This window comes from Coregonus lavaretus (genome assembly GCF_964263955.1).
Source record: "Coregonus lavaretus genome assembly, chromosome: 32".
Classification (NCBI taxonomy): domain Eukaryota; kingdom Metazoa; phylum Chordata; class Actinopteri; order Salmoniformes; family Salmonidae; genus Coregonus; species Coregonus lavaretus.
The window spans coordinates 9,188,611-9,214,129 of record NC_140019.1 but is presented as its reverse complement, the minus strand read 5'-3'; the positions used below and the strand labels follow the sequence as shown (position 1 = coordinate 9,214,129).

The 25,519-nt window shown below is 43.6% G+C and overlaps 1 protein-coding gene across 1 annotated transcript in view; it reads left to right on the top strand.

Moving 5' to 3' along the window:
- The first annotated feature begins 23,129 nt into the window (after positions 1-23,129).
- The window catches only part of LOC311107475 (ras-GEF domain-containing family member 1C-like), a 51,222-nt gene continuing 48,832 nt past the window's right edge, over positions 23,130-25,519 (top strand). The window contains exon 1 of the mRNA XM_084149971.1: positions 23,130-23,751. The gene's annotated coding sequence lies outside the window, so the exon portion shown is untranslated. The remainder of the gene's footprint in view (positions 23,752-25,519) is intronic.

The window sequence follows — 25,519 nt, the reverse complement described above, 5'->3', positions numbered from 1 at the left end:
AGAGATACAGTATGGATAAACAAATAGAGGAGAGTCTGAGCGAAGGAGTCGCCGTCCAGTCCAATGATTGGAAGAGCTAGAAGAAATCTCCATCATGCAGCAAGATAGAAGAGGAGGATGGAGAAAACGAGATATATGGAGGGATGATGAAGAGAGGGAGTGAACGAGTGAGACAGATTGATGGAGCATGGCATGAAGGAGTGAATAATGAATAACACCCCTACTGAGAGGCAAACATTAAACGAGAGACTTGATAGCTTTTAGATCAACACTAGTCCCTCACAATTAAACAACTGTCTTTCTGAAGACCTCTTCATCTGACACAGCCCATAGAGACAGCACTTAGCCTGGATAGACCTCTCTGGATCATACAAATAAAAAAACGAACAAAAGATAACTACACTGTGTCTCAAATGATACCCTATTCCCTATAGAATGGCTTTTGACCTGAGCCCCTAGGGCCCGGTGCACTACTTTTGACCAGAGCCCATACCCTGGCCTACGGTCTAGTGCACTTCTTTTGACCAGAGACCCATGTGGATTGACAGGGGATTGGCATTGAAAAAACAAAGCTGTCAATGCTCATTCCTAGAAGGTCACAGAAACCGTGCATGAACCTGCCGTCACGTAGCCCATCTCTACTAGTCAGTGTCAAACCCAATAATGTCATCTGATGATCATGGAATTTCTCTCTCTCTCTCTCTCTCTCTCTCTCTCTCTCTCTCTCTCTCTCTCTCTCTCTCTCTAATGCAATAGATTTATGTCGTTGGATTACAAATCAGATGACAGATGTTCATCCCTCAGACATGATAAATATTACATCATGAATATGCATACTTGCGTGCCTGAGTGTGTGCATGCTTGTGTGTGTGTGTGTGTGTGTGTGTACTCTGAGACACAGAGATGTAACACATGTAGACATTAACTGAGGCCATATCTTATTGGACAGGGATACTGTCTGCAGAGTCCATCTGAGATTCCAATCTGCATTCCAATCTAATAGCCATTTAATTTCCTAATTCTATAATTCCATAATTCTGGCCCTCTCCAAGCCTCTTCGAAGGCCTTGGGAACAAATCCTAAAACCCAATACCGACTGCGTCCTTGAGTGGGGAGCACAGCAACAGTCTGTGTGCCTGTGTAATCCCCTATCCTGCTGTGTGGAGGTCAACAGGGGGAGCAGCGGAGGCCTGTTGCCCAGCACAGGAGCCTAATCCTGGGCAGACTAATCGCAGACAGACCCCACCTCCCTGGGTGTGCCATGGCAGACAAGAAGAGGGTGGGAGCCAGGGGGAAGAGTGGGGATTCTATCAGGCTTCTGATCTTGGTGTGAAATCCAAATTGATATGAGGAAAGAGAGAAAGAGGCAGGGTATAGTACACAACAGTGATTAAAGATTCCAACTGCAGGAACAGTAGGCTAATTATAACATGTGACAAGATTTATTCTGGTGGGCATGATTAGGTCTGTGGTGGTCACAAAATCTAGTCAGCTGGTGATTGTTAAGCTGTCGGTCTCATGGTAATTGACCGTTAATTAACATAAACACATTTAGCATCTCCTGGCTTCCACACATAGCCTACAAGCCACTGATGCAAACCTTTGGAACATCTACATTTAAAAAAGTCTAATAAATCCATGTAATATAGCCTACACCTTCACAGTAAATCCCTTATTTATTTTAGACAGGTCTAAAGAAGCATGATATGAAGAAAATGTAGTCTATTTCAGAAGAACAGAATAGCATACTCTGAGTTGTCCTTATGTTAGGTCCTGATCTGGCTATGCCAAATGGCTGTGGGCTACACTAGTTCATTTAGCAGACAAGATTTGCTTAGAATTCCGTGGCATTCTTTTTAAGTGTGAAGAATTCAATTGAACAAAGCTGAATAAAATAGAAAGGATATTTTCTCCAAACGATTTGGGTGAGTGCGCACGTACGGCTATTCTGTGTTGAGCGGTTAACAAAGAAATAGGTATTCCTATATGCTTCATTTAGAGTTATTAATGTAACTTTAGTTGTTCTACAAACGTTGGGCACTTGATAATGCCTAGAATTTCACGGCGGCATCCCCTTTGTGTGGCCGTAATGCACCCTAAAAATATCCATGCCTTTTGCGGCCAGTGGCCGTTGTGCCCTTCTCCCTCAGTGCTGAGCGCTCCGAATCACTTCTCACTCACATGGCTCTCCATCACGTGATCAGGTCTCTGTCACAGGCTACAAGTGAAGACAGATACATTGGGGACGCAACTACGCGCGTCATTCTCCAATTCCGAGGTGCATATTGAAGATATTGGAAGAACTGTCCACATTTACTTTTCGCCAGCCAACAAGATGAGTAGGCCTAACGAACAGCAAAAGCACTAGTCTATGTAAATCTACTATCCCCCATAGTACAAAAGTCGACATATTCTATTCTGTGCGAGAAATAAATATTCCAAACATAGTCTGGGTCAGTTGTGGGATGCGATAGATTCCAAATTAATACAACCACTAGCATCAAAAAACATTTTTTACGCAATGTGGCTGACGGAACAGATCAGAACGTTTAGCTTAAAATGTTGATTAACTATTAGGCTATTTCTTCATATTATAAGCGCAGCAATGCGCACATGGTGGTAGTCTATAAGCGCAAATGTTGCGTTAACGGAAAACACCATTATCAAAAGTGACCGCAAATGCAATTATGCATGTAATGCTTTTATTATAAAGGTGCATTTTTATGGTGAAAATGATCTTCTCCAAACTTGAAACTCACACGCTGCTTATGTATGCCAGTTAGGCTCTAAACCCCTTGTAAAGCGGATTAATGTGCTTAATTTTAAGAAGTTATTTGGCCATTTTAGTTGTGATACAAACCTTATCAAAACATATAGGCTTATGGGCTAGGCTACATGAGGTGTGCGACTATGATTAGAAAAAGTTGCAAAAAAAAGGCATTGTTTCTTATACTGGGCATCATTCACAAGTAATAATATATAATTCACAAGTGAAAGGCTAATATTGTCACCCATCAGATTATTCTTGATTTAATCTTGTCTTTACATATACTAAATAATATATGTGTGAAATGTGTTTTGATTTACCATTATCAGGCACCTGTATCGAAACAGGGGCAGTGGGAAAAAATACATGCCATCTATCCACTTAAATAGGGAATGGAGGACACTTTTTGCGTGGTTCATTTTCATGTCAGCCAGGTAGGCTATACTCCTGTTGTAAATATAAGCAATGTGCTTAATATTAGGAAAGTTGAGAAATAAATATAGTAGGCCTAGCCTATAGAAAGCTGATGGGATCCTCCTCTTTTTAGTAGAGGCCATCACTGTTTTCTCGCGCAATTGCATAGCCTTTAGAAATGTTGCGCAACATGAGCTCATGGGCTCTCATGAAGTGTTTGATTAGATTTTTGATTAGATTTGCATTTATGTCAGAGTGATTAGAGGGACAATAGAGTGCTGAGTATCAGGCAGTTAGCAAGTTTGGTTGGCTACTAGTGACCATCAGCAGCATCAAAGCTTGGAGATGCCTAATTACCGTCACTAAACGAATTTGACAATCTCGTGACTCGTGACCACCGGTGTGGCGGTAATACGGTCACCGCAACAGCCCTAGGCATGATATCCAAATGGATATGGTGAAAGAGGTACACTTCAAATAGTTACCCATTACCTCCACTTGAATAGCAATGATAATTCATGAGGAGATTGAATCGGGATGTTAGTCATCATGGTGCCTGCTGATCGGTACACAATAAATAATGGAGAGTCATTACAGCAGATTTACTATTATTCTACTCGAAAATAGGAAATTAACTCTGGAAAGAGTGAAATTAACACTCAGTGGAGTAAAATAACCCCAGTGTTGGTCTTAATTATTAGGGTAACAATAGAATTCTTCTGTGTTTACCCTGATCAGAGTCAATTTCACACTGATCAAAGCACTAAGACCGCACTCAATGAGCTGTATACGGCCATAAGCAAACAGGAAAACGCTCATCCAGAGGCGGCGCTCCTAGTGGCCGGGGACTTTAATGCAGGGAAACTTAAATCTGTTAAATGTGCAATCAGAGGGAAAAAAACTCTAGACCACCTTTACTCCACACACAGAGACGCGTACAAAGCTCTCCCTCGCCCTCCCTCACCCTCCATTTGGCAAATCTGACCATAATTCTATCCGCCTAATTCCAGCAAAAACTAAAGCAGGAAGCACCAGTGACTCGGTCAATAAAAAAGTGGTCAGATGAAGCAGATGCTAAACTACAGGACTGTTTTGCTAGCACAGACTGGATTATGTTCCGGGATTCTTCCGATGGCATTGAGGAGTACACCACATCAGTCACTGGCTTCATCAATAAGTGCATGGATGACGATGTCCCCACATTGACTGTACGTACATACCCCAACCAGAAGCCATGGATTACAGGCAACATCCACACTGAGCTAAAGGGTAGAGCTGCCGCTTTAAAGGGGCAGGACTCTAACCCGGAAGCTTATAAGAAATCTCGCTATGCCATCCGACGAACCATCAAACAGGCAAAGCGTCAATACAGGACTAGGATCGAATCGTACTACACAGGCTACGACGCTCGTCAGATGTGGCAGGGCTTGCAAACTATTACAGACTACAAAGGGACGCACAGCCGCGAGCTGCCTAGTGACACGAGCCTACCAGATGAGCTAAATTACTTCTATGCTCACTTCGAGGCAAGTAACACTGAAACATGCATGAGAGCATCAGCTGTTCCGGACGACTGTGTGATCATGCTCTCCGTAGCCAATGTGAGTAAGACCTTTAAACAGGTCAACGTTCACAAGGCTGCAGGGCCAGACGGATTGCCAGGACCTGTTCTCCGAGCATGCGCTGACCAACTGGCAAGTGTCTTCACTGACATTTTCAACGTGTTGCTGTCTGAATCTGTAATACCAACATGTTTCAAGCAGACCACCATAGTCCCTGTGCTCAAGAACACTAAGATAACCTGCCTAAATGACTACCGCCCCGTAGCACTCACGTCGGTAGCCATGAAGTGCTTTGAAAGGCTGGTCATGGCTCACATCAACACCATCATCCAGGAAACCCTCAACACGATGGCCCCTCAGGGGTGCGTGCTCAGTCCCTTCCTGTACTCCCTGTTCACTCATGACTGCATGGCCAGGCACGACTCCAACACCATCATTAAGTTTGCCGATGACACAACAGTGGTAGGCCTGATCACCGACAATGACGAGACAGCCTATAGGGAGGAGGTCAGAGACCTGGCGTGTGGTGCCAGGACAACAACCTCTCCCTCAACACGATCAAGACAAAGGAGATGATTGTGGACTAAAGGAAAAAGAAGAGGACAAAGCACGCCCCCATTCTCATCGACGGGACTGTAGTGGAGCATGTTGAGAGTTTCAAATTCCTTGGTGTCCACATCACCAACAAACTAACATGGTCCAAGCACACCAAGACAGTCGTGAAGAGGGCACGACAAAACCTATTCCCCCTAAGGAGACTGAAAAGATTTGGCATGGGTCCTCAGATCCTCAAAAGGTTCTACAGCTGCACCATCGAGAGCATCCTGATTGGTTGCATCACTGCCAGGTATGGCAACTGCTCGGCCTCCGACTGCAAAGCACTACAGAGGGTAGTGCGTATGGCCCAGTACATCACTGGGGCCAAACTTCCTGCCATCCAGGACCTCTATACCAGGCGGTGTCAGAGGAAGGCCCTAAAAATTGTCAAAGACTCCAGCCACCCTAGTCATAGACTGTTCTTATTTTTTTTTTTTTTTTTTTTTTTAGGGGTTCTTAAAACTGAATTGTTGGTTAAGAGCTTGTAAGTAAGCATTTCACTGTAAGGTCTACACCTGTTGTATTCGGCGCATGTGACAAATAAAATTTGATTTGAGTCAGAGTACATTTGTAATGACACTGGTAGGAGTAAACATTACTCTAATCAATTAACTGTAGAATACTGAACAACACTGCAGAGAGTTTATAAGGAAATAGTTACTTTCAATGTATGAAAATGTATGCACTCACTAACTGTAAGTCGCTCTGGATAAGAGTGTCTGCTAAATAACTAAAATGTAAAAAATGTAATGAATACTACACAGAGTGAGACATAATGACACAGAATCAAATATCAACAGTAAATTGAGCAAATACTCAGAATATTTTTAAAACTTTCTTTAGACTGGTACCAAATGTTATCTGTGGCAGAGTAACATTTTCTTAAATTAAAGTTAAATTTACTCTGTCATTTTTACTGTGAATGAGTGGCGTCATCAGGTCCAGGTGAGAACCACTGCCCCAGATTACTTGTTAATCTGTGCTGAAGACACACACCATCACCCCCATGGGGAGTTAAGTGTTATATGTCACACTGAATCACTCTGCCTATTTTAAGGCAAGCAGACACTCCTTTTCTCTCTCTCGCTCTTGATCTCTCTCTCCCTCTCTCCAAGACTGCAGGTGTGATTTAGCTCCATAATATCAGTCAGGCTGCGCATTTCTCAATAGGAGCTATATACTCAGCGTGCACTTCTGACTCTTTAACTGCAACGCAATTGCAGGGCTCAGTCAATACCCGATATGTTGTATCATTGATCTATCACACTGTTGCACAGGACAGAGGAGCGGTTGGGAGAGGAGAGGAAAGGAAAGGAAAGGAAAGGAAAGGAGAAGATTGGATAGAGGGAGGAGAGAGGAAGACTAATACCACCAACCCTATGGGCCTGGGACCTTGACTACTTTGCATTTTTTTGTTTTCTCCAAGAATGCAACAAACACTTAACAGATCTATTTGAGCTGTCATAGAGATAAGGTAGCTGCTTCAGTCTCAAATCCTTTGTTTTCTGCCAGATAGTCAACGTGACTTGGAAGGGTTTCTGAAAGACTGAGAACGCGATGCCCCAGAAACCAAAAACAGGTTTAGAAGTCATCACTCAGTGGAGGAAAGCTTGGATGTTTTCAGTTTACAAGTTCAAGAGAGTAAGCTCACTCACAGCATCCTCTATATAGTCACTCAAATACAGCAAACATAAGCAGACAAATACACTTTACACAGACACACTCAGTTTTTATCACGTTTCAGGAGAAGACCCAGATGCAGACAGTGTCGAAGTAACAAAAGTTTATAACAAAAACAGGAGGCAGGCAAACGACAGGTCAAGGGCAGGCAGAGGTCAGTAATCCAGATCAGAGTCCAAAAGGTACAGAACGGCAGGCAGTCTCAGGGTCAGGGCAGGCAGAGGTCAATAATCCAGGGTGGTATGACAAGGTACAGAAAGGCAGGCAGGCTCAGGGTCAGGGCAGGCAGAATGGTCAAAACCGGGAAAACTGGAACTTGAGAAAGACAGGAGCAGGGGGAAAACCGCTGGTAGGCTTGACGAAACAAAACAAACTGGCAACAGACAAACAGAGAACACAGGTATAAATACACTGGGGATAATGGGGAAGATGGGCGACACCTGGAGGGGGGTGGAGACAATCACAAAGACAGGTCAGGTGTGACCGTTTTGGGTTTAAAAACTATAATGAAAGCAGGCGAAAATCAGTTATGATATACTTCCATGAAAATAAAACCAATCTGAATAATCTCTCTGTCTCTCTCTCTCCTCTCGCTCTCTCTCTCTCGATCTCTCAATTCAATTCAATTCAAGGGGCTTTATTGGCATGGGAAACATATGTTTACATTGCCAAAGCAAGTGAAATGGATAAACAAAAGCTAAATAAACAATAAAAAGTGAACAGTAAATATTACTCACACAAGTTCCAAAATAATAAAGACATTTCAAATGTCATATTAAGTCTATTTACAGTGTTGTAATGATGTGCACATAGTTAAAGTACAAAATGGAAAATAAATAAACATAAATATGGGTTGTACAGTGGCTTGCGAAAGTATTCACCCCTCTTGGCATTTTTCCTATTTTGTTGCCTTCCAACCTGGAATTAAAATTGATTTTTGGGGGGTTTTGTATCATTTGATTTACACAACATGCCTACCACTTTGAAACCGCAGAATATTTTTTCTTGTGAAACAAACAAAAACGAAGACAAAAAAACTGAAAACTTGAGCGTGCATAACTATTCACCCCCCAAAAGTCAATACTTTGTAGAGCCACCTTTTTCAGCAATTACAGCTGCAAGTCTCTTGGGGTATGTTTCAATAAGCTTGGCACATCTAGCCACTGGGATTTTTGCCCATTCTTCAAGGAAAAACTGCTCCAGCTCCTTCAAGTTGGATGGGTTCCGCTGGTGTACAGCAATCTTTAAGTAATTCCACAGATTCTCAATTGGATTGAGGTCTGGGCTTTGACTAGGCCATTCCAAGACATTTAAATGTTTCCCCTTAAATCACTTGAGTGTTGCTTTAGCAGTATGCTTAGGGTCATTGTCCTGCTGTAAGGTGAACCTCCGTCCCGGTCTCAAATCCCTGGAAGACTGAAACAGGTTTCCCTCAAGAATTTCCCTGTATTTAGCACCATCCATCATTCCTTCAATTCTGACCAGTTTCCCAGTCCCTGCCGATGAAAAACATCCCCACAGCATGATGCTGCCACCACCATGCTTCACTGTGGGGATGGTGTTCTTGAGGTGATGAAAGGTGTTGGGTTTGCGCCAGATATAGCGTTTTCCTTGATGGCCAAAAAGCTCAATTTTAGTCTCATCTGACCAGAGTACCTTCTTCCATATGTTTGGGGAGTCTCCCACATGGCTTTTGGAGAACACCAAACGTGTTTGCTTATTTTTTTCTTTAAGCAATGGCTTTTTTCTGGCCACTCTTCCGTAAAGCCCAGCTCTGTGGAGTGTACGGTTTAAAGTGGTCCTATGGACAGATACTCCAATCTCCGCTGTGGAACTTTGCAGCTCCTTCAGGGTTATCTTTGGTCTCTTTGTTGCCTCTCTGATTAATGCCCTCCTTGCCTGGTCCGTGAGTTTTGGTGGGCGGCCCTCTCTTGGCAGGTTTGTTGTGATGCCATATTCTTTCTTTTTAAATTTATTGAAATTTTAGGGGGTAGATCAGCATTAATATTGCAGATATATTGTAACTTCCATCAATGTAATTGTCTGCATCACTTCCAGTCCCACATATTTTTTTTTCTCTCGCATCAGATTCCAAACTCTCCACCATGGCCAAGACCAAAGAGCTCTCCAAGGATGTCAGGGACAAGACTGTAGACCTACACAAGGCTGGAATGGGCTACAAGACCATCGCCAAGCAGCTTGGTGAGAAGGTGACAACAGTTGGTGCGATTATTCGCAAATGGAAGAAACACAAAATAACTGTCAATCTCCCTCGGCCTGGGGCTCCATGCAAGATCTCACCTCGTGGAGTTGCAATGATCATGAGAACGGTGAGGAATCAGCCCAGAACTACACGGGAGGATCTTGTCAATGATCTCAAGGCAGCTGGGACCATAGTCACCAAGAAAACAATTGGTAACACACTACGCCGTGAAGGACTGAAATCCTGCAGCGCCCGCAAGGTCCCCCTGCTCAAGAAAGCACATATACAGGCCCATCTGAAGTTTGCCAATGAACATCTGAATGATTCAGAGGAGAACTGGGTGAAAGTGTTGTGGTCAGATGAGACCAAAATGGAGCTCTTTGGCATCAACTCAACTCGCCGTGTTTGGAGGAGGAGGAATGCTGCCTATGACCCCAAGAACAAAATCCCCACCGTCAAACATGGAGGTGGAAACATTATGCTTTGGGGGTGTTTTTCTGCTAAGGGGACAGGACAAATTCACCGCATCAAAGGGACGATGGATGGGGCCATGTACTGTCAAATCTTGGGTGAGAACCTCCTTCCCTCAGCCAGGGCATTGAAAATGGGTCGTGGATGGGTATTCCAGCATGACAATGACCCAAAACACATGGCCAAGGCAACAAAGGAGTGGCTCAAGAAGAAGCACATTAAGGTCCTGGAGTGGCCTAGCCAGTCTCCAGACCTTAATCCCATAGAAAATCTGTGGAGGTTCGAGTTACCAAACGTCAGCCTCGAAACCTTAATGACTTGGAGAAGATCTGCAAAGAGGAGTGGGACAAAATCCCTCCTGAGATGTGTGCAAACCTGGTGGCCAACTACAAGAAACGTCTGACCTCTGTGATTGCCAACAAGGGTTTTGCCACCAAGTACTAAGTCATGTTTTGCAGAGGGGTGAAATGCTTATTTCTCTCATTAAAATGAAAATCAATTTATAACATTTTTGACATGCGTTTTTCTGGATTTTTTTGTTGTTATTCTGTCTCTCACTGTTCAAATAAACCTACCATTAAAATGATAGACTGATCATTTCTTTGTCAGTTGGCAAACGTACAAAATCAGCAGGGTATCAAATACGTTTTTCCCTCACTGTATATATAGAGATGTCTGCATATCCATAGCTGAACATTCTGACAGTTCCTTCCCATGTTAGTACTTATATAACTATAATATAATGTAGAGTATGTGGGTGGGTGGGTGGAATCCAGGGCCTTAGATTTCCATTCTGGTGACTTCTTCTTCAGTCCCACTCAATCTCAATACAATAGCAAATCCTATGATTTGAGATACATGAACATGCCCACCTTATAGTCAGTCAATTCAACTCAAGGGGCTATGGAAGTGCATGGTCAAGATATGCAAGTGTTCAGAGGAACTAGAAGAGTTCCAAAACTGCAGTCATCGAGGTGCATTTGTGTGTGTGTGTGCATGCGTGCGTGCATGTCCACGTGTCTGCGTGGGTGCGTGCGTGCATGTCTACACGTTTGCATGTGTGTGTGACAGTGCTGCTGTAGTGAACAGGCTCTGAGGTGTCAGATTGTTCCAGAGCCAGTTATTGGATGATAGCTCACCACTTCCACAGCTAACTGGGAGCTAAATTGCTTTTGTGTCGTGCCTTGGCTACTGCTCTATTTGATTTGAGGCTGAGAGAGAGGATGTGATGCAGGAAGCAAGGGACAGCATACTCTCTGCTGGCAGCTGATCCACTATTAGTCAGCAAAATATGAAAATGGCATGAAATGTCACGTGAAATGTCACTCAGGTCAACTCATAGACAAATAACACAAACTACTGCTTTTGGTCATGTCAGTTCACCTTTATTTCTCTTTGTATTTTAGAAATTCTAGAAAATATGTAATGTACAGATAGTTTTTCTTGCTTAGTCTAAATACATGTATGTCTACACAACACGTTAATATATATGTTTATAATACATACTCTGTAATATCCTGAAACTGGACTGTGTCCTGTCTGTCAGACTTCTCCATGATATGATTTGATTTATTTTATTATTATAGTGTCATGCATCTTCAGGATGCCCAGCCCACGTGGGCTTATAAGACACTGTACTTGCTGTAGCAAAATAAAACGATCATGTCAATATATGCACACATATGAGTATACCAAACATTAGGAACATCTTCCTAATATTGACTTGCATCCCCCCAGCATCAATTTCATCAGGGCATGGACTCTACAAGGTGTTTAAAGCATTCCACAGGGTGACTCCAATGCTTCCCACAGTTGTGTCAAGTCGGCTGGATGTCCTTTGGGTGGTGGACCATTCTTGATACACACGGGGAACTGTTGAGTGTGAAAAACCCAGCAGCGTTGCAGTTCTTGACACAAACCGGTGTCCCTGCGGCCTGGCATGTACTACCATACCCTATTCAAAGGCGCTTAAATCTTTCGTCTTTCCCATTCACCCTCTGAATTACACTCATACACAATCCATGTCTCAATTGTCTCAAGGCTTAGACATCCTTCTTTAACCTGTTTCCTCCTCTTCATCTGCAAGTGACATCAATAAGGGATCATAGCTTCCACCTGGATTCACCTGGTCAGTCTGTCATGGAAAGAGCATCTTCTTAATGTTTTGTAAACTCAGTGTATATAAACATACGTTCATATGGCATTGAAAAACTATTGAGAAAACAAAACAAAAACATATTTTGAGCAGTTGGCATTTGGGAATGGGAGAGAAACCATCCAGCACTTCCCAAGACAGGTACCACTGGAATCTCTTCAGCTCATCCACGACCATGCCATCAGAATGGCCAACAGAGACACTGGAGCAGCCTTCTTACTGTAGAGAAGTAGACACTAAACATAGAACATCAGTTCAGAGCTGGATCTGTGCAACTTGCCATTACACATTGCATTCACATTCAACTTTCTATTAAAAGCCTGGTGTTTTGTTTTATTGTGCAACAATTTGACCAGGCCTTTTTATCAAAGCTAAACTGCAGCTCAGGGGAAATGGTCTGTGAAAACAGGAGAGAATACTCCTCTCTTTCATTGCTCTGTTGATATAGAACATTAAGCTACACACACGCACACACACACACACTTGTGCTCCTAAATGAATTCCCAGTATCCGCTGATCGTAGCAGTTGACTGTCATCTGTGTTCATTGCCAGGAGCAGGATTTGGGAGGGAGGCAGCTCTGTTCTTAATGCTGTATTAGAGTGAGAGATTAGTCCTATATACGTTTATATTATATACTGTGTAATATCCTAAAACTGGACTCAGGCATTTCCGATGGACAGCTGACACAATCTTACCGTACCCCAGACTCCAAACCCGGGGTAGAGGGGCTCAGTGAAGGTGGCGTGGAAGGTGTGGAGGTGGGTCAGTGTGTCAGAGGAGACACTGTAATAATATAATATGCCATTTAGCAGACGCTTTTATCCAAAGTGACTTACAGTCATGTGTGCATACATTTTTACGTATGGGTGGTCCCGGGGATCGAACCCACTACCCTGGCGTTACAAGCGCCATGCTCTACCAGAAGGACACAGTGCCAGCTGACCAGTCCAGTCTCTCTCTATCGATCTCTCTCTCTCTAATTCAATTTAAGGGCTTTATTGGCATGGGAAACGTATGTTAACATTGCCAAAGCAAGTGAAGTAGATAGTAAGCAAAAGTGAAATAAACAATAAATATTAACAGTAAACATTACACTCAGAAGTTTCAAAAGAATAAAGACATTTCAAATGTCATATTATGTATATATACAGTGTGGTAACAATGTGCAAATCTCTCTCTCGCTCTCTCTCTCTCTCTCTCTCATCCTCCCCCAAATCCCAGTGCTGAAAACACTACTCTCTGACAATCCTCAAATCCATCAACACTTTTGTCTCTATGCTCTGATCAGCTTGGAGTCTCTCCCAGACAAGCCGATACTCTTTACTCTCTGTCCAGTGAACAGAACATTGGTCAAGGCCTGATGCCTACAGCTCTCTGCCAGAGAGAGGTCTGTCTGCACTGCCTGTACTCTTCAGACACTCTTCTCCACAAAGAGAACTCTTGTTTTCCTCTGCTCTCTCTGTTTGTTCCCCCTCTTCTCTTTGAGGGCTGAGAGGTGCAGACTCATCGATTCCACGGAGGGGAGATGACAGAGAGGCGCTTGGGGGGAACATTGGAACACTGGTCAGGCCAGGAGGGTGACGAGAGCCTGGCAGGGGCACAAACACCTCCTAGCTGAGCCCCATGCCTCTACCCCTGTACCCCTGCCATCACCACCTCCCAGCCATTACGTTGACCAATGCTACAGTGGGGAAAAAAAGTATTTAGTCAGCCACCAATTGTGCAAGTTTTCCCACTTAAAAAGATGAGAGAGGCCTGTAATTTTCATCATAGGTACACGTCAACTATGACAGACAAAATGAGAAGAAAAAAAATCCAGAAAATCATATTGTAGGATTTTTAATGAATGTATTTGCAAATTATGGTGGAAAATAAGTATTTGGTCAATAACAAAAGTTTCTCAATACTTTGTTAAATACCCTTTGTTGGCAATGACACAGGTCAAACGTTTTCTGTAAGTCTTCACAAGGTTTTCACACACCGTTGCTGGTATTTTGATTTGATTTGATTTGATTTTGGCCCATTCCTCCATGCAGATCTCCTCTAGAGCAGTGATGTTTTGGGGCTGTCGCTGGGCAACACAGACTTTCAACTCCCTCCAAAGATTTTCTATGGGGTTGAGATCTGGAGACTGGCTAGGCCACTCCAGGACCTTGAAATGCTTCTTACGAAGCCACTCCTTTGTTGCCGGGCGGTGTATTTGAGATCATTGTCATGCTGAAAGACCCAGCCACGTTTCATATTCAATGCCCTTGCTGATGGAAGGAGGTTTTCACTCAAAATCTCACGATACATGGCCCCATTCATTCTTTCCTTTACACGGATCAGTCGTCCTGGTCCCTTTGCAGAAAAACAGCCCCAAAGCATGATGTTTCCACCCCCATGCTTCACAGTAGGAATGGTGTTCTTTGGATGCAACTCAGCATTCTTTGTCCTCCAAACACGACGAGTTGAATTTTGACCAAAAAGTTCTATTTTGGTTTCATCTGACCATATGACATTCTCCCAATCCTCTTCTGGATCATCCAAATGCACTCTAGCAAACTTCAGATGGGCCTGGACATGTACTGGCTTAAGCAGGGGGACACGTCTGGTACTGCAGGATTTGAGTCCCTGGTGGTGTAGTGTGTTACTGATGGTAGGCTTTGTTACTTTGGTCCCAGCTCTCTGCAGGTCATTCACTAGGTCCCCCCGTGTGGTTCTGGGATTTTTGCTCACCGTTCTTGTGATCATTTTGACCCCACGGGGTGAGATCTTGCGTGGAGCCCCAGATCGAGGGAGATTATCAGTGGTCTTGTATGTCTTCCATTTCCTAATAATTGCTCCCACAGTTGATTTCTTCAAACCAAGCTGCTTACCTATTGCTAATTCAGTCTTCCCAGCCTGGTTCAGGTCTACAATTTTGTTTCTGGTGTCCTTTGACAGCTCTTTGGTCTTGGCCATAGTGGAGTTTGGAGTGTGACTGTTTGAGGTTGTGGACAGGTGTCTTTTATACTGATAACAAGTTCAAACAGGTGCCATTAATACAGGTAACGAGTGGAGGACAGAGGAGCCTCTTAAAGAAGAATTACAGGTCTGTGAGAGCCAGAAATCTTGCTTGTTTGTAGGTGACCAAATACTTATTTTCCACCATAATTTTCAAATAAATTCATTAAAAATCCTACAATGTGATTTTCTGGATTTTCTTTTCTCTATTTGTCTGTCATAGTTGACGTGTACCTATGATTAAAATTACAGGCCTCTCTCATCTTTTTAAGTGGGAGAACTTGCACAATTGGTGGCTGACTAAATACTTTTTTCCCCCACTGTATGTGACATCTAGTCCTCACAAATGTGGACCCCCCCAGAATCTGTTGTCTTAAGCTGTCTTGGATTCTGCCCTCTCTCTTGTCTGACAGGGTAGGGAAGTGTGGTGTTGTATAGCTTTCTGTAGTAGTTGCTGTGCATCTCACGAGTGGGTGCTACACATTAGTAAAGGATGGAGTAAAATACCACGAGAAGTGGTATACTGCTTTGAAACTATAAATCCAACCCATTATCAACAAAAGGAAGGAGTCAAACCAAGGCCAAGGGCATCAATAAGGAGGAGAAACTGGCTGCTCTTGGAAGAGGGGATTTCTAGTGAGAATGTCAGGGTCCATTTAGAAAGCACTAGGCGGGAATTATGCTGCCTGGAGAAGACTTAGTGATGGAGAAAAGCTCTCTCTGAGGTAACCTCTAGGACTGTGTCCCAAATGTCACCCTACATAGCGCACTACTTTTGCAAATGGCACCCTATTCCCAACATAGTGCCTATACGTCTCTGGTCAAAAGAAGTGTGCTATATAGGGAACAGGGTGCCATTTGGGACAAACTCTGGAATTCTCTCATCCCTTTATGTTACATTCAATGCCTGGCCTCAGACCACCTAAAAATAATCTTATGGATTCAATGCCAGGCCTTTTCCTCAAAGGAATCCATGCGTATTTGTATGGTTGTAAAATGGTTGTGCAGTTGCCTTTGTCAAAATAGCAGTGGTATTTGCATGGTCGTAAAATGGTTGTGCAGTTCTGTCTGTCAGAAAAGCAGTGACATTTGTATGGTCGTAAAATGAAATGATTGTGGTGGTGGTTGTGTTTGTGAAAGTAGCACTCATTCTGATTCAATTAGTTACTTCCTATCACAATGTCAAGCTAATTCACAACACATAGAGCAATCTGTAAGACTGTACATGGCACCGTATTTACAAGTATAGATCTAGATGAATGTGATAAATGCCAACGTGACATTGTAGTACAAAATACTGTGTGTCAAGCTTGAATTGACTGAAAACGGAAATCTCTGAATATGAATATTTTTTCTGACACACATATCAACACTGTTTAGAAAACCTAGTGACACTGTCGGGTGATGATGTGGTCAAATAGAGCTGTCGTCAGCAATGACACAACTGTGAATCTGCCTTCTTCTGCTATTTTCAACACACTATTTGGAAAGAGTGACTAGAGCCCTGTCACGTTGAGAGGGGGAGATCGAGAGCAAGAGAGGGGAGAAAGAAAGAAATAGAGTGAAAAAAAGAGAGCGAGAGAGAGATAGAGAAAGAAAGTGAAAGAGAGAGAGAGAGGGAAAGAAAGTGAAGGAGAGGGAGAGAGGGAGAGAGAGAAAGACAGAGAGAGAGAGAGAGAGAGAGAGGGAGAGGGAGGGAGGGAGACTGTGGCAGGGACAGTCGTGTTGTGTAATCAGCATTTTTGCCTCTCTTTTTGAAAGGGAGACTGACAGACACACACATGCATACGCAGGCACACACACACACATGCATACGCAGGCACAAACACACACACACACACTGAGATAGGGAAGTGGCAGTGAGCTGGGTTCAGAATGCTGATTCTGGGAGGAATAACAGGATTGTAACTGTGATAGACATGCTAACCATCAAAACACCATATTTCAACAAGCCCCACCAACCATTACTGAAATGCTGACAGAGAGATACATTTGACAGACAGACAGAAAGACAGATAGACACATTGCACGTGCAAAAGCAATCGAGTGAGTGTGGCTCTGTTTTTGTCCTCAAATGTTTCGATGTCAGACACGCACTCCTCTGGCCCAACCAACAGCCCCAGAAGTCCAGAGCTTTAAAACTCCTGAGAGAGCATCTCAACCCAATGACCGTGTTCTCATCCTGCCTGTGTCTTCCGTTACAACTCAGCAAAGGACCTTTTCATGGATATCTATTGTTTTAATTACAATCTCTCTCCTTCTCTTCTCCCCCAAGCCATAAGACTGCTGAACAGCAATCTCTCTCCTACCCCCCCCCCCCCCCCATATGCATAGTCACTTTACCCCTACCTACAGTTGAAGTCGGAGGTTTACATACACTTAGGTTGGAGTCATTAAAACTTGTTTTTCAACCACTCCACACATTTTTTTGTTAACAAACTATAGTTTTGGCAAGTCGGTTAGGACATGTACTTTGTGCATGACACAAGTAATTTTTCCAACAATTGTTTACAGACAGATTATTTCACTTATAATTCACTATATCACAATTCCAGTGGGTCAGAAGTTTACATACACTAAGTTGACTGTGCCTTCCCCTCTTTAAAATAAAGTGGTGATGCTAACTGACTTAAGACAGGGAATTTCTACTATGATTAAATGTCAGGAATTGTGAAAAACTGAGTTTAAATGTATTTGGCTAAGGTGTATGTAAACTTCCGACTTCAACTGTACATGTACATATTACTAACTAACCTGTACCCCCGCACATTGACTCGGTACCGGTACCCCCTGTATATAGCCTCGTTATTGTTATTTTATTGTTGCTCTTTTATTTTTTACTTTAGTTTATTTAGTAAATATTTTTCTTAACTCTTATTTTTCTTAAAACTGCATTGTTGGTTAAGTAAGCATTTAACGGTAAGGTCTACACCTGTTGTATTTGGCGCATGTGACAATTTCTATTTTATTTTATTTCTTTATTTTCCTCTGAGCCTCCCTCCCTCGTTCCCTCTTTCCCTCCCTCCTTCCATCCTCCTCTCTCTCTCTAGATCTCTTTATGGTTAAATGAAAACAATCAGAAGTAAAAGTGCCTCCCTCTGCTCCTTCATCTTCTGGAAACATGCCCCAACTTGCGTGTCTCAACCTTGCTGAAATCGGTTCCAATGGCATCAATAGAGCTCGCCAGCTTGAAGTCCTAAAAACCGGAAATTAATTACCTCTGGTTCGTTCAACCATTTCTATGGGGAAAATTGATGGGGAAAGAATAGGGTTTTGGGATGAACGCTAAAAATAAGGTCTGAAGGGCATCCCAAGTGGTGCAGCGGTCTAAGGCACTGCATCGCAGTGTTGCGAAGTCACTACATCCCAGGCTGTGTCACAACCGGCCGTGACTAAGAGTCCCATAGGGCGGCGCACAATTGGCCCAGTGTCGTCCGGGTTAGGGGAGGGTTTGGCAGGGGGGCTTAATTTTGGCTCATCGTGCTCTAGCGACACCTTGTGGCGGGCCGGGTGCCTGCAGGCTAACTACGGTCGTCATTTGAACAGTGTTTCATTTTTTTACATTTACATTTTAGTCATTTAGCAGACGCTCTTATCCAGAGCGACTTACAGTTAGTGAGTGCATACATCATTTTTCATACTGGCCCCCCGTGGGAATCGAACCCACAACCCTGGCGTTGCAAACGCCATGCTCTACCAACTGAGCTACATCCCTGCCGGCCATTCCCTCCCCTGCACTGGACGACGCTGGGCCAATTGTGCGCCGCCCCATGGGTCTCCCGGTCGCGGCCGGCAACGACAGAGCCTCCGACACATTGGTGCAGCTGGCTTCCGGGTTGAGCGGGTGTTAAGAAGTGCGGCTTGGCAGGTCATATTTCGGATGACGTATGACTCGACTTTCACCTCTCCCGAGCCCGTTGGGGAGTTGCAGCGATGAGACAAGATCGTAATCACAAAAAAGGGGGTAAACATTACAACAATAAGAAATACAAACACAGGCTTAGGATATATTTTATGTTAAGTTCTGTGAGATAGTATCAGTCAGTTAACATAACCTATATGAATTATGAAGCCTTTATAAGCTTTGTGTTTTTTGTAATTACATAAATGCCTCAAAATTCACAAAAAGTGACCTTAGCTGATGAAGATTATCTCATAGAACAAATCGTATAAAATCTCCTAAGCTTGTGTTTACCACAGCCTTATTTTCGGTGTTTATCCAAAAACCCTACAAAGATTCCATTAATTTCCCCATAGGCTTTGTACAACGAACCCGAATTTTTTTTTTACGTTACAGCCTTATTCTAAAATGGATTCAATAAAAAAAATTCCTCATCAATCTACACACAATACCCCATAATGACAAAGCGAAAACAGGATTTTAGACTTTTTTGTGCAAATTTAGAGACAGGATTGTGTCGAGGCACAGATCTGGAGAACGGTACCCAAAAGATTATCCAGCATTGAAGGTCCCCAAGAACACAGTGGCCTCCATCATTCTTCAATGGAAGAAGTTTGGAACTACCAAGACTCTTCCAAGAGCTGGCCGCCCCCGGCCAAACTGAGCAATCGTGGGCGAAGGGCCTTGGTCAAGGAGGTGACCAAGAACCCGATGGTCACTCTGACAGAGCTCCAGAATTCCTCTGTGGAGATGGGAGATCCTTCCAGAAGGACAACCATCTCTGCAGCACTCCACCAATCAGGCCTTTATGGTAGAGTGGCCAGATGGAAGCCATTCCTCAGTAAAAGGCACATGACAGCCCGCTTGGAGTTTGCCAAAAGGCACCTAAAAACATTCAGACCACGAGAATCAAGATTCTCTGCTCTGATGAAAACAAGATTGAACTCTTTTGCCTGAATACCAAGCGTCACGTCTTGAGGAAACCTGGCACCAGGTTTGGCACCAGGTTGTAATCACTGCCAAAGGTGCTTAAACAAACTACTGAGTAAACAGTCAGAATACTGAAGTCATGTGATATCAGTTTTTTATTTGTAATAATTTTGCAAAAAAAATTTGAAAACAGGTTTTTGCTTCATTTACATTTACATTTACGTCGTTTAGCTGACGCTCTTATCCAGAGCGACTTACAAATTGGTGCATTCACCTTATAGCCAGTGGGATAACCACTTCACAATATGTTTTTATTTTCTTTCTTTGGGGTGGGGTAAGGGGGGGTAGAAGGATTACTTTATCCTATCCCAGGTATTCCTTAAAGAGGTGGGGTTTCAAATGTCTCCGGAAGGAATAGGAGAATAGGAGAGGGCCTAGAACTGAGCCCTGGGGGACACCAGTGGTGAGAGCACGTGGTGCGGAGACAGATTCTCACCACGCCACTTGGTAGGAGCGACCGGTCAGGTAGCACGCAATCCAAGAGTGAGCCGCGCCAGAGATGCCCAACTCGGAGAGGGTGGAGAGGAGGATCTGATGGTTCACAGTATCAAAGGCAGCAGACAGGTCTAGAAGGACAAGAGCAGAGGAGAGAGAGTTAGCTTTAGCAGTGCGGAGAGCCTCCGTGACACAGAGAAGAGCAGTCTCAGTTGAATGACCAGTCTTGAAACCTGACTGGTTTGGATCAAGAAGGTCATTCGGAGAGAGATAGCAAGAGAGTTGGCTAAAGACGGCACGCTCAAGAGTTTTGAAGAGAAAAGAAAGAAGGGATACTGGTCTGTAGTGGAGTGTAGGTTTTTTGAGAAGGGGTGCAACTCTCGCTCTCTTGAAGACGGAAGGGACATAGCCAGCGGTCAAGGATGAGTTGATGAGTGAGGTGAGGTAAGGGAGAAGGTCACCGGAGATGGTCTGGAGAAGAGAGGAGGGGATAGGGTCAAGCGGGCAGGTTGTTGGGCGGCCGGCCGTCACAAGTCGCAATGTTTCATCTGGAGAGAGAGGGGAGAAATAAGTCAAAGCATAGGGTAGGGCAGTGTGAGCAGGACCAGCAGTGTCATTTGACTTAACAAACGAGGATCGGATGTCGTCAACCTTCTTTTCAAAATGGTTGACGAAGTCATCCACAGAGAGGGAGGGGGGGGAGGGGGAGGAGGATTCAGCAGGGAGGAGAAGGTGGCAAATAGCTTCCTAGGGTTAGAGGCAGATGCTTGGAATTTAGAGTGGTAGAAAGAGGCTTTAGCAGCAGAAACAGATGTAGAGAGGAGGAAGTGAAAAGATGCCAGGTCCGCAGGGAGTCTAGTTTTCCTCCATTTCCGCTCGGCTGCCCGGAGCCCTGTTCTGTGAGCTCGCAATGAGTCGTCAAGCCACAGAGCAGGAGGGGAGGACCGAGCCGGCCGGGAGGATAGGGGACATAGAGAGTCAAAGGATGCAGAAAGGGAGGAGAGGAGGGTTGAGGAGGCAGAATCAGGAAATTGGAGGGAGAACGATTGAGCAGAGGGAAGAGATGATAGGATGGAAGAGGAGAGAGTAGCGAGAGAGAGAGCGAAGGTTGCGACGGCGCATTACCATCTGAGTAGGGGCAGAGTGAGTAGTGTTGGAGGAGAGCGAGAGAGAAAAGGATACAAAGTAGTGGTCGGAGACATGGAGGGGAGTTGCAGTGAGATTAGTAGAAGAACAGCATCTAGTAAAGATGAGGTCAAGCGTATTGCCTGCCTTTTGAGTAGGGGGGGACGGTGAGAGGGTGAGGTCAAAAGAGGAGAGGAGTGGAAAGAAGGAGGCAGAGAGAAATTAGTCAAAGGTAGACGTAGGGAGGTTGAAGTCACCCAGAACTGTGAGGGGTGAGCCATCCACAGGAAAGGAACTTATCAAGGTGTCAAGCTCATTGATGAACTCTCCAAGGGAACCTGGAGGGCGATAAATGACAAGGATGTTAAGCTTGAATGGGCTAGTGACTGTGACAGCGTGGAATTCAAATGAGGAGATAAACAGATGGGTCAGGGGAAAAAGAGAGAATGTCCACTTGGGAGAGATGAGGATTCCTGTGCCACCACCCCGCTGACCAGATGCTCTCGGGGTATGCGAGAACACATGGTCAGACGAGGAGAGAGCAGTAGGAGTAGCAGTGTTTTCAGTGGTAATCCATGTTTCCGTCAGCGCCAAGAAGTCGAGGGACTGGAGGGTAGCATAGGCTGAGATGAACTCTGCCTTGTTGGCCGCAGAACGGCAGTTCCAGAGGCTGCCGGAGACCTGGAACTCCACGTGGGTCATGCGTGCAGGGACCACCAGGTTAGAGAGGCAGCAGCCACACGGTGTGAGGCGTTTGTATAGCCTGTGCGGAGAGGAGAGAACAGGGATAGACACAAGGCATAGTTGACAGGCTACAGAAAATGGCTTCATCATTATGGAGTATTGTGTGTAGATTGATGAGGGGGGGGGGGTAAACTATTGAATCAATTTTAGAATAAGGCTGTAACGTAACAAAATGTAGAAAAAGTAAAGGGGTCTGAATACTTTCCGAATGCACTGTAGTGCCTACAAAAAGACACCATTACAATTGCTCTCTATGACAACATCCAACAATACCATTACAACCAACCCCAAGCCCTGGCACAGGAGAGCGGTTTTAACCATCATACCATTGTCATCCTTAATTGAGTTAATGTTATTAATTAACTTTTTTTTTTTTTTTTGGGCAGCATCTTTAAATGTCAAAGGCCTATTAAAATATTGAGGAGCTAGCATAGTTGGCTTCTCTGAGGGGTCATGGGTAGAGAGCTATGTATTAATTCATTGCACAGAGCCCTGCTCTGCTCTTCCATTCACATGGGAGTCGATGAGGATTAGGAGAGGCCATCTTATTATATATTAGAAAATTAGTCTGGAGAGAACTGTTAGGGTAAGCTTGTTGATTTGTAGTCTGAACTCAAAGATAAGCCTGAAACAGAAGATATTGAAATAGTAGTATTCCTTTTCTTGCTCTCACTCTCTTCAATAGGCTAGATGTGGATGCTCATTTTACGTGACTTATCAGAGAGAAACAATGCCCCCTATTGAATCCTTTCCTCTTTGTTACTGCGTGGTGTTTTCTACTGACTCAGTGGCAATATCAACACACTCATAAACTAAATTTGACAACAGTGAATATTTGTCAAATCAGTAAATAATTAACGTGAATATTAATTGTGTCATTAATTTATTAAAATTATTGTACACAAATACAATGGCAAACTAATCTTAAAGTGAATGCTTTTTTATAAATGTATTATGATACATTTAAATTAAAAAATCTTGAATTTGACCTATTCAATTGCATAATACACAATATCAAGCGGATGAAAGAAATTGCTGGAGGCTGCATAGGCTACTGTAAAGAGAGGCGGGGATGAGGACTGGAGCATGTGGGTGTGTGTATTGAAAGAGAAAGAGAGCGAGAGAGAGAGAGAGAGAGACTTGCGGGCGACTTACTTGCTGAGGATATTGTATTTCTCTATTCATCGTCGTTAGTTCCTTCTCTCTTCCAGCTCTCTGAGGACGTCTGATGTGCTGTCAATCCACGTTGTAGCCTCTCACTCTCATTTTGGCTGGCCGTGGACACCGACTGGACAGCCGTGATCTGTTCGAAACCGGGCCCGTACATTACCACACCTTTATTGCGCGTTGAAGCCACTAACTGAATCGTGAAGGGTCTGTCTGCGAATCGAGGAACTCCTGAATGGTTCAGTTGGACTGTATTTTACGCGTATTTTTGTGGGAAGGTTCGGGAAGTTGCTCAAGAATAAGTGTGTTTTAGAAGATCAACACAAGTGAATGGCTATACGAATTGAAGTGGTACTGTAAACCAAAACATAGCCCAAAGTAGACCCTAACATCATTCGATTGTGGCTTTCTTGGACCTTACTTTTGTGATTGGATTTTTGGATAATATATATTTTTCCCACGGATCTTTGGATTAGCAGAACTGTTGAATTGATATAGGCTAATAAACGTAATACTCACCAAGAAGAAAGATGGGGAAGAGTGTCTAGTATTGGTAAGTGAAGCGAGGTTACTACACCATAAACAGAATAATCTATTGAAATTTCACTCACGCCCACGTGCGTCTGTGCCTCATTGCGCGTGTGCGTGTGTTTGATAATGACTTCACCTGCAAAAAAATAGCTTTTGCCATATTTCAATCTTTATGTTTATCCAATCATCGATGGAGCATAAAAACGTCAACATGCTGTCATATTGTTTTTTTTTTAATTGACAGAAGCTTAAATCCACTTTTCATTGTTGGTTGTAGGCTAATCTATATTGTCCATCTCTACACACAAGCCTATCGTCATAAAATGGTACTTTGTAGTATTATGCAAATTATGTATTATATAACCTACAGACCTACACAACTGTATTTTCTGCAGAGTTCTGTAAAAAGTTTACCAAAGGGGATATCATTCTAAGCAGCATCCCATTGGAGGTAGGCTACACCGTCACGTTGGCTATACTACGATGTGGGCATCAAAAACCCCTGATAGTGAGTCAGCGGTGTGTTTTAGCCAGAACCAGTAGGGCTATAAGGCCAGAACACAGAAAAAGCCTTGGTACAGACTTAAATGCGTAACAAACAAGGCTACTAGGGGGATTTTAGGGGCTTTATTGTGCCGAATTTAGTCAGCTGTCATTTGCTAATCTAACCCAACGCCAACGTGCGCACCATACTAATAGAGAGAGAGAGAGAGAGAGAGAGAGAGAGGCAGGCAGGTGACACAGGCATGAAAGCAACCAAGCTTCTGTGTCGCAGTCAGGAATACACAGCTATCCTAAATAATTTAAATGAATTCAATTTAAACTACATGGCTTGTCGGCTAAACGTACCTTTCTTATCTTGCCTATCTGTGTAATCATTAACCACATGGGAAATGTAAACTCAGAACAGGACTGCTTCCCCAAACAGGGTGTTGCTGTTGTTCTCTCTCTTGTTTCACAGCCTGGAAATGCACTAGTAGTAGGCTAAGTGCCAGTTCCTGGACTGACATGATTATTTTGTTAGAGTTATAGTGGCTACATTGAGGTTTTTCTTTCGTTATTGTCCCCCACAATGAAATTGGGGAGGGGACTATGGATCGGACTCCGTCCGTCCGTCTGTTCGTCCGTCCATTAGTTCATACAGTCACATGCGATATCTCATACAGCACTGGCCCGATTTTGACGAAACTAGGGTGAATGATGCGTCTCGCCATAGAGATCCGGCATTTACAAAATTACAATGATTGGCCCAAGGCAGGAGCTTTAGTAATTCACATAAATGTATGAGTCACACCAGAGAGGAAGAGTCGAAGCGAGAGGGATAACTGTGCCCATCAGATGACCTGGCCTCCACAATCACCCGACCTCAACACAATTGAGATGGTTTGGGATGAGTTGCACCGCAGAGTGAAGGAAAAGCAGCCAACAATTGCTCAGCATATGTGGGAACTCCTTCAAGACTGTTGGAAAAGCATTCCAGGTGACTACCTCATGAAGCTGGTTGAGAGAATGCAAAGAGTGTGCAAAGCTGTCATCAAGGCAAAGGGTGGCTACTTTGAAGAATCTCAAATATAAAATATATTTAGATTTGTTTAACACTTTTTTTGGTTATTACTTGATTCCATATGTGTTATTTCATAATTTTGATGTCTTCACTATTATTCTACAATGTAGAAAATAGTAAAAATAAAGAAAACCCTTGAATGAGTAGGTGTGTCCAAACCTTTGACTGGTGCTCTATATAAAAAATGAAAAACAGAAATACCTTATTTACATAAGTATTTAGACCC